Source organism: Saimiri boliviensis, chromosome 11 (assembly GCF_048565385.1).
Source record: "Saimiri boliviensis isolate mSaiBol1 chromosome 11, mSaiBol1.pri, whole genome shotgun sequence".
NCBI classification, from domain to species: Eukaryota; Metazoa; Chordata; class Mammalia; order Primates; family Cebidae; genus Saimiri; species Saimiri boliviensis.
In genome coordinates this window covers 92176511-92190794 of record NC_133459.1, presented here as the reverse complement: position 1 = coordinate 92190794, position 14284 = coordinate 92176511, and positions in this window count along the sequence as shown.

The window sequence follows — 14284 nt, the reverse complement described above, 5'->3', positions numbered from 1 at the left end:
CTTTTCCAGCACTGGCAAGTGAAAGAAAAACTGAGCAGGATTAAGGACAACAGCAATGAATGGAAAAGAAGGTTCGGATAAAAAGTGAGGATGGAGCCACAGCCAAGGCATTTCAGAGAGCCAGTGGCCGTGTTTCAGAACACTATCCAAAAACCAAAGAAGAGCGAGTTCTGCAAAGTTAGATGAGTTGCCTCTAGATACCCCTTCCAGAAGTTCAGGAAAAGTAATGTTACATGAAACTGTACCGAGGTAAAATCCCAAGCAAAGTTATTGTAAAGCATTTAACTCCGTGGTTCCCAGACTTGTAGCACGTGAGAATCACTGGAAACAAAAATGAAAACAGAATATTCTTTCTGTGCCATTTATTCTGGATAGGAGGCCACACTCCTGACTCCCTGCAATAAGTTAAACTGACCTAACCAAAGCCGACATTGACAGCTGTCGCCTTCACAGCCAGTCGACTCCCTGTGTCCTCCTACCTCTCCTAGTTTTCTAGAGATGTTCAGCTGGAGACGTGTCATGACAACAAACATTTCAGGGATTCATTTTAGCTAAGTAGTTTTCTTCCCTCATACTTTCATACAATAGCTGTAGTATTGTATGTGTTCATTGTATGACCCTCAACGAATCACTGATATGGGGATTTCGAAAAAGTTTAGGCTGAGGTAAAAGGGAAGAAATTTTGGGTCAGAAGAGCTGCAACAGTTTCAGTTCTTTGGCAGACTAGAAAGAAGGGCTGTCCACGTTCTTAGGAGGGGCAGGAACCAGGGACCTTTTGGGAATTGCAGAAGCGCATATTCAAGAACCATCTGCTTTGGGTGTGCACTCGGCAACGCAGGTTCAGAAACATTTGATTCTTAAGATTCAAATTCCTGGGTGTGATAGCACGTTTACTGTAATCCCAACTACACCAGAGGCTGACGTGGGGATAGCCCTTAAACCCAGGAGTTCAAGACCAGTCTCGGAACGACAGTGAGATCCTACTCTCCCATTAAACAAACAGAACAACTAAGAAAGTCACAAACACACAAATTAGTGTTCCTGAGAATGAAACTTTAATTGGTCTATTTTGGGTCACATGTCCATTCTCTTGGTAAGTAAGTGGGATTTTATAATGAACCACTCTGGACTACTCTCCTTGGAATTTCTCAAGAAGGAAGGCAAAAAAAAGCAAAGTTATAAAAGATGTCCTCTGGAGGCATTTGTCTAAATTAGCCTGGTTTCACTCAGCCTGATTAGGTGACTTGATACACTTTTGTTGAATGAAATCTAATGAGTAACTCAAGAAATTTTTTTAAAAATTGACCTTAGGCCGGGCGAGGTGGCTCAAGCCTGTAATCCCAGCACTTTGGGAGGCCGAGGCGGGTGGATCACGAGGTCAAGAAATCGAGACCACCCTGGTCAACATGGTGAAACCCCGTCTCTACTAAAAATACAAAAAATTAGCTGGGCACGGTGGCACGTGCCTGTAATCTCAGCTACTCAGGAGGCTGAGGCAGGAGAATTGCCTGAACCCAGGAGGCGGAGGTTGCGGTGAGCCGAGATCGCGCCATTGCACTCCAGCCTGGGTAACAAGAGTGAAACTCTGTCTCAAAAAAAAAAAAAAAAAAAAAATTGACCTGAAGTGGTCAGTTCACACATGGCTTCTGTTCCATGCCACATCGTCCCCAACACTGGACTTGGCACTTCTTTGCGTTGACTTTACAAAATCCTCTCACACCACACATCACTGATTAAAGATCCTGTGTTGAGACAGAGAAAATGATTAAATTGCATGCCACGGAGCAAACAAACTCAACCAATCTCAAATCCTATTAAGAAACTACCAGTGTGTAGTGCTCCCCTCCCTGTGTCCATGTGTCCTCATTGTTCAACACCCACCTATGAGTGAGAACATGCGGTGTTTGATTTTCTGCTCTTGTGTCAGTTTGCTGAGAATGATGGTTTCCAGGTTCATCCATGTCCCTACAAAGGACACAAACTCATCGTTTTTGATGGCTGCGTAATATTCCATGGTATATATGAACCACATTTTCCCTATCCAGTCTATCATTGATGGGCATTTGGGTCGGTTCCAGGTCTTTGCTATTGTAAACAGTGCTGCAGTGAACATTCGTGTGCATGTGTCCTTATAGTAGAATGATTTATAATCCTTTGGATGGAAATGGGGGAGGGACGGGGGGGTGGGAAGGTGGGAAGAGATAGCATGGGGAGAAATGACAGATACAGGTGAGGGGAAGGAAGGCAGCAAACCACACTACCATGTGTGTACCTATGCAACAATCTTACATGTCCTTCACATGTACCCCAAAACCTAAAATGCAATTAAAAAAAATTAACAAAGGTGAAAAAAAAAAAAAAGAAACTACCAGCCGGGGCCGGTAACTCACGCCTGTAATCCTAGCACTTTGGGAGGCCAAGGTGGGTGGATCACCTTGAGGTCAGGAGTTCAAGACCAGCCTGGCCATCAGGGTGGTCTTAATTTAAAAAAAAAAAAAATTTTTTTTTTTTTTTAAAGAAAGAAACTACCAGCCGGGCGCGGTGGCTTATTCCTGCAATCCCAGCACTATGGGAGGCCGAGGTGGATGTATCACAAGGTCAAGAGATTGAGACCATCCTGGCCAACATGGTGAAACCCCTAAAAATACAAAAGTTAGCTGCGCATGGTGGCATGCGCCTGTAGTCCCAGCCACTCGGGAGGTTGAAGCAGGAGAATTGCTTGAACCTGGGAGGCAGAGGTTGCAGTGAGCCGAGATCGCGCCACTGCACTCCAGCCTGGCGCCTGGCAACAGAGCAAGACTCTGTCTCAAAAAAAAAAAAAAAAAAAAAACACTACCCATTAACAATAGAACAAACAATTAAAATGTGTTATTTGCAGAATGAAGTATTACATGGCATGAAAATGAATGCTCTACAACTATACAATGACATGGATGATTCACAAACAATATTGCCAAACAAAAATGAGTATATGCTATATGATTCCACGTATATGAAAACACATATTGTTCACATTGGGCTAAGTCAGGATAGTGGTTGCCTCTTGGGGGGAAGGATCAAGAGTAGAAAGGGGCACAAAGGCAGCTTCTGGGGTGCCGCTCAGCTTCTGCTTCTTGCTCTGGGTCTGGTTCCATGGGTGTGTTCTGTCTGTGAAAATTCATTCAGGTGCGTATTTACGATATGTGCACATTTTTGTTTGTGTATTATATACTCAATAAAACGTTAAAGCAGCCGGGTGCGGTGGTTCAATCCTGTAATCCCAGCACTTTGGGAGGCCAAGGCGGGTGGATCACGAGGTCAAGAGATCGAGACCATCCTGGTCAACATGGTGAAACCCCGTCTCTACTAAAAATACAAAAAATTAGCTGGGCATGGTGGCACGTGCCTGTAATCCCAGCTACTCAGGAGGCTGAGGCAGGAGAATTGCCTGAACCCAGGAGGCGGAGGTTGCGGTGAGCCGAGATGGCGCCATTGCACTCCAGCCTGGGTAACAAGAGCGAAACTCCATCTCAAAAAAAATAAAAATAAAAATAAAAACATGAAAGCAACTTTGACAGTCCTGCTCTTCCCACCGTGCCTCCTTGTCTGTCAGGCCAATCAGAGATGCTTCTGCTGCCATCTGTCAGCTGCTTCCCTGCTGCACCCCTCATGCCCGGGAGTCCTGCTCCAAACATGTGCCCATCTCTGGTCTGCACAGCTTCCTGGAAGGTACAGTCTTCTGCTGTAACTGCTTCTCTCTGGGAGGGCAGCCCTACCTAACATTCTGGCTTCCCCGGTTCTTCCACGGTGTTCTAAGTGAAATGTCCTTCATCTCATGGTGTTTTCAACCTCAGGAAAATAGTTGCCATTTTGGAATCCAAAATTCTCTCCTTATGGGACAGACAAGAAGAGACCTAGTAGTCCACTGACTTAGAATGTACACATATTTCTTCTCCTTTCTCTCAAGGAAGTTACATGCTAAGTACAGTGGGTGCTGTCTAGTGATTGCCCTTGTGATATTTGTGCTCATGAAGTTGCCCTCAGGTCTTTGCCTCTATGCTCTCAGTTCCTGCTGTTTTCAGTGCCTACTGCTGGTGGGTAAACATGCAGCCCTCAGGTAATACTCTAATGCATGTATATTGTGTCGGCTTCCTGAGTTCCCAGAGGGATGAAAGCTCAAGCAGTCCACAGTTTATAATTTACTTACTTACTTACTTACTTACTTATTTATTTATTTATTTATTTTTGCTACAGAGTTTTGCTCTTGTTACCCAGGCTGGAGTGCAATGGCTCGATCTCGGATCACCGCAACCTCCATCTCCTGGGTTCAGGCGATTCTCCTGCCTCAGCCTCCCGAGTAGCTGGGAGTATAGGCGTGCGCCACCATGTCCAGCTAATTTCTGTATTTTTAGTAGTGACAGGGTTTCACCATGTTGACCAGGATGGTCTCGATCTCTTGACCTCGTGATCCACCTGCCTCGGCCTCCCAAAGTGCTGGGATTATAGGCTTGAGCCACCGCGCCTGGCCCACAGTTTATAATTTATTAACACATCTTTTCTTAGCTGCCTCTCTTCCCTATCTCAATTCCCCATTCCCCTGCAGCCCTGCAGGCATTTCCTAGGATCAACTCCCAAAAAGACCAGCTCCACTTGAATCCCTGCCTCAGAGTCTGAACCAGGGGAACTCAACCAAGGCAGTGATCTGTCTTTCCCGCAAACACACACATGTGCACACACAATGAATTTTATTGGTGTTGTGTGGCAGACACACCCTCACATTACCCGCAGTGAGTGATGCCCTTTGTTTAATTCCCTCACCCTAGAGTGGATGGAATCTGTGACTTAACTTGTAGCCGAGTGAATATACGATGATCACTCCTGTGGTTATGTTACATTACAGCAGGCTAGAGAGAGAGAGATTCCCTCCCGTTTTGAAGAAGCCGGCTATTATGTTTGAGTAGTCTATGAGGGGGGTGGGACAAGAACTGTGGCTGGCCTCGAGGAGCAGGGTCTGGTCTCTAGACAACAGCCAGCGGGAAATAGGGGCCTCTGTCCCACAACTACCAGGAGAGGAATTCTGTCAACGACCCAAGTCTGGAGCAGATTCTTAAAGCCTCTGATGAAAACATAGGTAACTGACACCCTGACACCCTGACTGAGGTCTCTTTATGAGACCTCAAACAAGAGGACCCAGCTAGGTTATTTGTACACTTTGGATGCACAGAAATTCAGAGGTAAGAAATACGTGTTGCTTGAAGCTGCTACGTTTGTGGTAATTGGTTATGCAGCAATAGAAAACTAGCATGTTCTCTATGCGAACTTCTGACCAGACTTGGGGCATCGTTTCTCTCCACGCTTCAGGACTTTGTTGGTAGGAATCTGACCTCAAGATGACTTTAGTGCCCTTCTCTCTTTCTTTTTTTTTTTTTTTTTTTTGAGATGGAGTTTCGCTCTTGTTAACCCAGGCTGGAGTGCAATGGCACGATCTCGGCTCACCGCAACCTCCGCCTCCTGGGTTCAGGCAATTCTCCTGCCTCAGCCTCCTGAGTAGCTGGGATTACAGGCACGTGCCACCATGCCCAGCTAATTTTTTGTATTTTTAGTAGAGACGGGGTTTCACCATGTTGATCAGGATGGTCTCGATCTCTTGACCTCGTGATCCACCTGCCTTGGCCTCCCAAAGTGCTGGGATTACAGGCCTGAGCCACCGCGCCTGGCCTCTCTCTCTCTCTTTCTTTCTTCTTTCTTTCTTTTCTTTTCTTCCTTCCTTTCTTTCTTTGTTTTTCTTTCTTTCTTTGTCTTTCTTTTTCTCTTTTTCTTTTTTCCTTCCTTTCTTTTTCTTTCTTTCCTTCCTTCCTTCCCTCCCTCGAGCATTTATCCTTTGTGTTACAAACAAATCAATTACACTCTTGTTTTAAAATGTACAATTAAATCATTATTGACTATAGTCTCCCCATTATGCTATCAGATACTAAGTCTTATTTATTCTTGCTAACTGAAAAAAATCTTAAAATGTATTTTCTTTCTTTTTCTTTCTCTTCTTTCTTTTTCTCTCTCTCTCCTTCCCTCCCTCCGTCCCTCCCTTCCTTCCTTCCTTTCTCTTTTTCTCTTTCTTTCTCCCTCCCTCCATCCTCCCTTCCTTCCTTCCTTTCTTTCTTCTGACAGGTTCTGGCCTGTCATCCACACTGGTGCAGCGTTGTGATCATAGCTCACTGCAACCTCCAGCTCCTGTGCTCTAGTGATCCTCCCACTTGAGCCTCCCAAAATGCTGGGATTACGTGGACACACCTCCACGCCTGGCCTGTGTTTTTGTAAACCATTTTATTGAGGTATTACTGATATTAAAAAGCTATAGATATTTAATGTATACAACAATGTGTTTGGAGAAAACTATACACCTGTAAAACCATCATCACATAAATTCAATAAACTTAGCCATCACCTCCTGCCTCTTTTGTTTTTGTAAAAGTGTATTTTCATTTTGACGATAATATGTATTTCAAAACTGAGTTTTCTAGGTAACATGCTTGATTACTTTTTGAGAAATGCCTTGGGATTTTCTTGCTGCATTTTGCAATTATGTTAAAGGTCATTGCCATCAAGTTGTACAGTAAGTGAGATAATGGGAGACAAGACAGGCTGACGTCCTTGGGAATGGTGTGGAGCAGAGGCCAAGTGTTACAGAGTTCTCAAAGAATAAGGACCTTGCATCAACTCATCTTTAAATAAAGAAAAGTAAAGCAATATTTCAGCCAAAAAGTGACCATTAAACCCCACAAGAACCAGAACCATGGCAAGGCATTCCAGGCTTGTTTTGTAAGCCAAGTTTAGTTGCAACAAACCCACATCATCGGTTAAATCAAACTTACATGAGCTTGAAGTTTAGTAGATATATAGTTTATTTCCATTTAAGATGTCAGTTTCTTGGGTTTTTAGGAGCTACAAGCACAAAGGACATATACTTACTTTAAGATTTGTATGAATTTAACATAAGAAGATAATTTTCTTAAACAGTGGGGAGCCACAAGAATTTTTCTCTATAAAAAATATGATCATTACTCATGTTTGAAAGCAATATTTTTATTAAACTATAATAGCCCTTTTTTTTTAGAAACAAAATATGCACGTCATAAAAGTTAACTCTAAAAAATTCAAAGAGTAGGCTGGGCACTGTGGCTCATGCCTGAAGAATCCCAGCACTTTGGGAGGCCAAGGTGGGCAGATCATGAGGTCAGGAGTTCGAGACCAGTCTGGCCAACATGGCGAAACTCCGTCTCTACTAAAAATACAAAAATCAGTTAGACGTGGTGGCATGCACCTGTCATTCCAGTTACTCAGGAGCCTGAGGCAAGAGAATCGCTTGAACCCGGGAGACGGAAGTTGTGGTGAGCTGAGATCCCGCCACTGCACTCCAGCCTGGGCAACAGAACAAGGCTCCATCTCAAAAAAAAAAAAAAAAAAAATGCAAAGAATAAATCAAAGAGGTGATCTCAATCCCACCACCGCAAAAATAAACGTCATTAACAACCGTGGCGTAGCTATCTACATATATGCAAATGGAAGAAGAGATTAAAATAATTTTAGTTATAGGGATATACCAGCTGCAGCATTTTAAGATAAAAGTATCTGCTTTACTTTTTATTTAAAATAGGTACCTGTAGTGAAACTAAAGGAATTGCCTATCTTCAGATAAATGTTGTTTGCAGCAGAAAATATTAGTGTCTGAAGAAGCATTTTTAATCTTAAAAATGTCAGCTATTTTTATGATGATAAGTAATACATGTTTCAACTTTAGAGAGTGTCTATTACTGCAATACTTCAAAATTAGAAAATTCATGTATTTATACTTTATTCTATCTTGTCCCCCTTTATATTTCCAATATTATTATAATTTTTTTATATTGTCAAAATTTAGAACATTGCATTCCATTACCACAAATTTCAGTTGCTCAGCCTTGGCTCTATAATTAATTAGCCACCAATAATTTTAATTTTCATTAATTCCTATTATAATTTTTAATTATATTTTTTCCATGCCACACAATTTTCTTAGTAATATTATTTCTCCATTTAATTATTTCTACTGGCTCATCTCAACGCTAATTTCTTTCTTTCTTTTTCTTTCTGCGGTTCTGCCAGATCCCTTTATTCTTTCTTCTCTGAGCTCTTTTTGGGAGTGGGGGACAGAGTGGATATCATGTTATCTGTAATTTATTTGAATGAATGGAGAATGATTTTTCTGATCTCATCCCCTTGTTCCTTGAGATTTTCCTACTGAGCTGTTGATCTTTTTTTTTTTTTCTGTGTTAATCTTCCCCTTATTTTTGCTATGTTTATTCATAGGTTTTGTGATGATTCCGTTTTAATTCATAGTACAAAAAAAGTCTGTTTCATGAAAATCAATGGAATGTTTCCTCTTGCTTTCTCTTGCTCTTTCTTTCCTTCCTCCCTCCCTCTCTCTTTTCTTTTCTCTCTCTCTCTCTCTCTCTTTCTTTCCCTCTCTTTCTTTCTCTTTCTCTCTTTCTTTCAACAGAGTCTCTGTCACCCAGGCTGGACTTGGAGTCCATTCATGCCATCTGGGCTCACTGCGTCCTCTGCCTCTCAGATTCCAGCAATTCTCGTGCCTCAGCCTCCTGAGTAGTTGGGATTACAAGGCACCCACTACCACACCCGGCTAACTTTTGTACTTTTAGTAAACATGAGGTTTCACCATGTTGGCCAGGTTGGTCTCGAACTCCTAATATCAGGTGATCCGCCCGCCTCAGCCTCCCAAAGTGCTGGGATTACAGACATGAGCCACCATGCCCAGCCACATGCTTCTAGGTTATCAGATTCTAGACCTGTTCATTGTCTTAAATTCTATCTTCTTAATTTTTTGGAAGTAATAATACTTTTAAATAAGATATGATCAATCAATCAGGTACAAATTTATTGTGACCTAATACTATGTTCTAGAACCTGAAAAGGATTTAAAGTCAAAGTCCTTACTCCCAAATCCAAGCTTCCACCTGCAGATTCCTGTTTGCTCCTTTGTCCCTAAAATTTCCTCTCCAGCCGTCTTCATGGGGTCCTTGGGCTGCAGGACAAAGCCTTTAGGTTGGTCATAAACTTGTACTTTCAAAACCTGTGTATATGTCTATACTGTCTGTTCCTTGGTTCCAACATAGCCTGAAATGACTGTCCTCACATAGGATACATATCTAATCTGTTATTACTGTGCATATTCTTTTGTTTCATATTCACTTACTTTTCTCAAAGTTCTCACTGACTTTGGAGACTGATTCTTGACTGAGGGGAGCATATGATCCAGATACAAACAGAACAAGATAATGCTGGAGCTGGAAGGGATTGTTTGTTCCAGGGTTGTCAACTGGCCCCACGGGTAAAGGTCAACAGACCTGTTTTGCTTGGCTCTCACGTGTTTGAAAGAAATTGATTTCTTGCTCATTTCCCAGTTCAAATTGCCCTACAGGAGGCCGCTTGTTCACATCTAACTAAACCCTATAAGCACTGGAATTTAGTTTAAGGCCCCCATTTTATAGATAAATAAACTGGTTTGGAAGAGAGACATGTATTTGAGATCACAAAGCTGTAAAATGGTAACAGTCACATCTGCTAAGCACTTAAATGGCAGGCCCCATTTCAAATGCTTCACATGTCTTAACTTATTTAATCTTCAAATCCTGGAGAAAAGAAAACGAAGGCTCAGACACTGTAGTCTCAATGACACAGCCCATTTGCGGCAGAGTTAGCCAGTTCCAGTGTGGCTTAACTTTTTTTTTCCTTCTAATGCTATCCCTCCCCAATCTCCCCACCCTCTGCTATTCCCCACCTAGCCCCCCACCCTGCAGACCCCAGTGTGTGATGTTCCCCTCCCTGTGTCCACGTGTTCTCATTGTTCAGCTTCCACTTATCAGTGAGAACATGTGGTGTTTGGTTTTCTGTTCTTTCGTCAGTTTGCTGAGAACGATGGCTTCCAGTTTCATCCATGTCCCTGCAAACGACATGAACTCATCTTTTTTATAGCTGCATAGTATTCCATGGTGTATATGTGCCACATTTTCTTTCTTTCTTTCTTTTTTTTTAATTGTTTTTGGGCTCTGGGGTACATGTGCACCTCCTGCATCCTGCAGGATTGTTGCATAGGTACATATATGCCATGGTGGTTTGCTGTCTCCATCCCTGTGCTGCCCCCCGCTACCCTCCATCGCCTGCATCAGGCATTTCCGGTGCTATCCCTCCCCATCCTCCCCGCCCCCCTTCACTGTCTTTCCCCTCCCCTCCCCTCCCCTCCCCCCTCCACCTCGCCCTGTGAGTGTTGTTCCCTTTCCTGTACCCGAGGGTTCTCATTGTTTATCACCCACCTAAGAGTGAAAATATGTGGTGTCTGGTTTTCTGTTCTTGTGTCAGTCTGGTGAGAATGATGGTTTCTAGAGTCATCCATGTCCCTACAAAGGACAAAAACTCGTCGTTTTTTATGGTGTATATGTGCCACTATTTTTTGTCCAGTTTGTCATTGATGGGCATTTGGATTGGTTCCAGGTCTTTGCTGTCGTAAACAGTGCCACAATGAACATACATGTGCGTGTATCCTTATAATAGAATGATTTACAAACCTTTGGGTATATACCCAGTAATGGGATTGCTGGGTCAAATGGAATTTCTATTTCTAGGTCCTTGAGGAATCGCCACCCAGAGTGGCTTAACTTTTTTTTTATTGCGTTTTAGGTTTTGGGGTACATGTGAAGAACATGCAAGATTGTTGCACAGATACACTCGTGGCAGTGTGATTTGCTGCCTTCCTCCCCATCACCTGTATCTGGCATTTCTCCCCATGCGATCTCTCCCCAACTCCCCACCCCCTGCTGTCCCTCCCCCATTTCCCCCCAACATACAAGCATTGCTCTCCCCATCATAATAAACTGCCATGAGCTGCAGCTGGAGTCATATAAATGGACACATCTCAGGAAACAACACATACCTGAATTTTCTCTTTCTCACATCAGATGCTTCTTCAGTCTCAGCTGAGACTGACTCCTGGTTCTTAATTGTTGCAGTAGGGCCTTAGGATAAAATTTCCCAGAGCATGGTCCTTGGTCCCCTGGGTTGAGAACCACTCTGCCCTCGTTCCCTTCCATGTACAGTGGGCCACAGAATAGGACTGCACACTGCACAAGAGTACACAACTCAGAGGGCAAGAAGGGGCTACGTTCCAGCCTGTCTTTGTTCTGTGAGTCCACCGGGCCATGCCTTCTTAAGAAGAAGGGGCATCTTTTTTTTTTTTTTTTTTTTTTTTCTATTTCTACAAAGGCACCATATGGGTGAGAAGGGTCCTGCCCTTCAGGTGAAGCTGTGTAAACTCCTGGGCTCTGGAAGAGTTGTTACAATTGATTACTTAGCTAAATTAATCATATCCCATCCTCCTGGCCACTTTAATTGGTTGGAGAATGAGCACATAACCCATGTAGGGTTTTTCCTGGCCAATGAGGCTTAATTTGGAGGCTCCCGTTTAAGGGTTGTGGACCTGTCTCCTGGCAGAGGTGAGATGGCTTCAGCCATCTTACACTAGATGTGGCCAGATAATGAAGCTAATCCCAGGCAAAAATGGCCACAAAATAGAAGAAAAAAAACCTCCCATCTGGTAACTCTGTTGAGCTGTTGGTCAAGTTATACCTGAAGTTCCAATAGACTTAGGGACCATGGAGTGACATAATCATTACATTCTTTTTTTTTTTTGAGATAGAGTTTCGCTCTTGTTACCCAGGCTGGAGTGCAATGGTGCCATCTCGGCTCACCGCAACCTCCGCCTCCTGGGTTCAGGCAATTCTCCTGCCTCAGCCTCCTGAGTAGCTGGGATTACAGGCACATGCCACTATGCCCAGCTAATTTTTTTGTATTTTTAGTAGAGACGGGGTTTCACCATGTTGACCAGGATGGTCTCGATCTCTTGATGACATGATCCACCCGCCTCGGCCTCCCAAAGTGCTGGGATTACAGGCTTGAGCCACTTCGCCCGGCCAAATACATTCTTTTTATGCTGAAACAGTCTGGCTGCCAGTTGTGACCAAAGAAGTGGGGGAATCGCAGCACATATTTCATACACACGCCAGCACACACCTGCTCCCTCTGCGCCTCCTGGCTTTATGTTTGCACCACAGCTCTAGTCATCATCTCACAGTATGTCCTGTTCTTATTTAGTATGTTGTTTGTCTACGTCCCCTCCCCGTCCCTGATGAAATGGATACTCTACGATTGCAAGGAATTTTATTTGTTTTGCTCACTGATGGATTCTCAGCTTCGAAAATGAGTTCTTGGCTCACAGCATACGTTCAATAAGAATGTCTTGGGCCGGGCGCGGTGGCTCAGGCCTGTAATCCCAGCACTTTGGGAGGCTGAGGCGGGTGGATCACGAGGTTAAGTGATCGAGACCATCCTGGTCAACATGGTGAAACCCCGTCTCTACTAAAAATACAAAACATTAGCTGGGCATGGTGGCGCACGCCTGTAATCCCAGCTACTCAGGAGGCTGAGGCAGGAGAATTGCCTGAACTCAGGAGGCAGAGGTTGCGGTGAGCCGAGATGGCGCCATTGCACTCCAGCCTGGGTAACAAGAGTGAAACTCTCTAAAAAAAAAAAAAAATGTATTGAATGATATATCCACTCAGTGAATTATTGAGGGTTACTAACATTTTACATACATAAACAAAAATCATGAGAGTTCTATCCCAGATTTCCAGATTATCCCAACCTTCCAGTAAGGTAGGTGACTGCTTATCCATGCCTTTCCCAGCATATGTGCACATGCAGACTGTCTGCATTTCAGCAATTTCAGGGAGGGAGCCTCGTTATTATAATATCACCAAGATAGTCTTAAGTTGTTGATGCTTTTCCATTGGAACTATTTTTAAATATATGGTAAATATTTTTATGTATTTACAGAATGACTTAGATTTTACTTTATTTTATCATAGTAGATATGCTATCTATAATTTTTTGAATTTTTATTTTGTTCAGCTCTACTTATTTGCTATCATGAGGTATTTATCTTCTTGAAAAAGCAAATAAACTAGGAGAGGGAGGTGGGCCATGATTTTTTTTTTTTTTAACTTTCACAGGTGCCACAGTCAGAAAAAACGGAGAGTTTCTACCTTTATGAGATCTTCTCAGCCATGTTTCCTTTGCATTTTTTTTTCCAGTTCCTACAGGTAATACTACAGAATCTGGCACTTGTTCCAACAGGATTCTACTGTTGTTCTCATCGGTCTGGCGTTCCCAATTCATCTATCATCTGTATCATGCAGTCTGACACTTTCCTCTGTTTCTCTGACAGCGACTTGCCCAGAACCCTCTTGGGAGTTGGTGGTTGCTGTTTTGCTGAAGCTAACTATATGCTTTGAAAGAATGAGCCTTTTCCTTTTGCCTGTCGCTTGGTCTGAAATAGCATGATTAGGAGATTTATCTTTTGGGTTGACCAGGCTTTTCATGCTCGAGAGGAGCAACACATTTCGGTGTTTTCCTCTTCGACAACCAAAAGAACGACAAGGGTGTGATGAACGGAGGAAGAAGAAAGGAAAGGAGAGTGAAAGGAGACGTGATTAGGGCCGGGGCTCCATGTCTTCCACTTCCCCTTTCTTTCTACTTTTCTTTTAGCCAGTACTCTATTGCTGGTCTTAGCCTGCTAGGATGAGAGAGGAGTGTTCTAAGACTAAGGAATAAGACTCGTTGTGTTTGCCAGTTGGCAGTACATCGAATGAAGCAAGTGGCCATTCACGTAGCCTGAACTGCACGTCTGAACTGCATGCTCTCTCCCCCTTCTGGTGGTATTTTCCTCTAAGGAATGTGAATGTGATCATACCACAGTCATATGCTATAATCATTGAGTCCATGTTTGTTTCTTTTTACATGACAATGCAGATTCGTGACCTAGGGTGTCCTATATCTGTTTGCCAGCAAAATTACCTCCTTATGATGGAAGTAACCACCGCATAAGCCATTCCGAACCTCACGGAGCAAAGAGAGTCACACAAGGCCACACAGGTTATCAGTGGCAGTGGGGGAGATGAGTGTCCAGGATCCAGGTCAGCTCTATTATACCTGCTGTGACTGTCATCCCCCTCATAAGCCAAGAAGCACTCACAATTAAATAGCACCCACTCACCAAACCCCACTCAGAAGTTGGCAGGCATGTCACCTGCAGCTCTCCTCCCCTTGAACCAGTGTGACTGCAGGGGTAGAGGAGGCAGAGACTCAGATGAAGGAGATGAAGAAGCACTTGGCTGTATTTCTTGGTCTTATTTCACTTTTC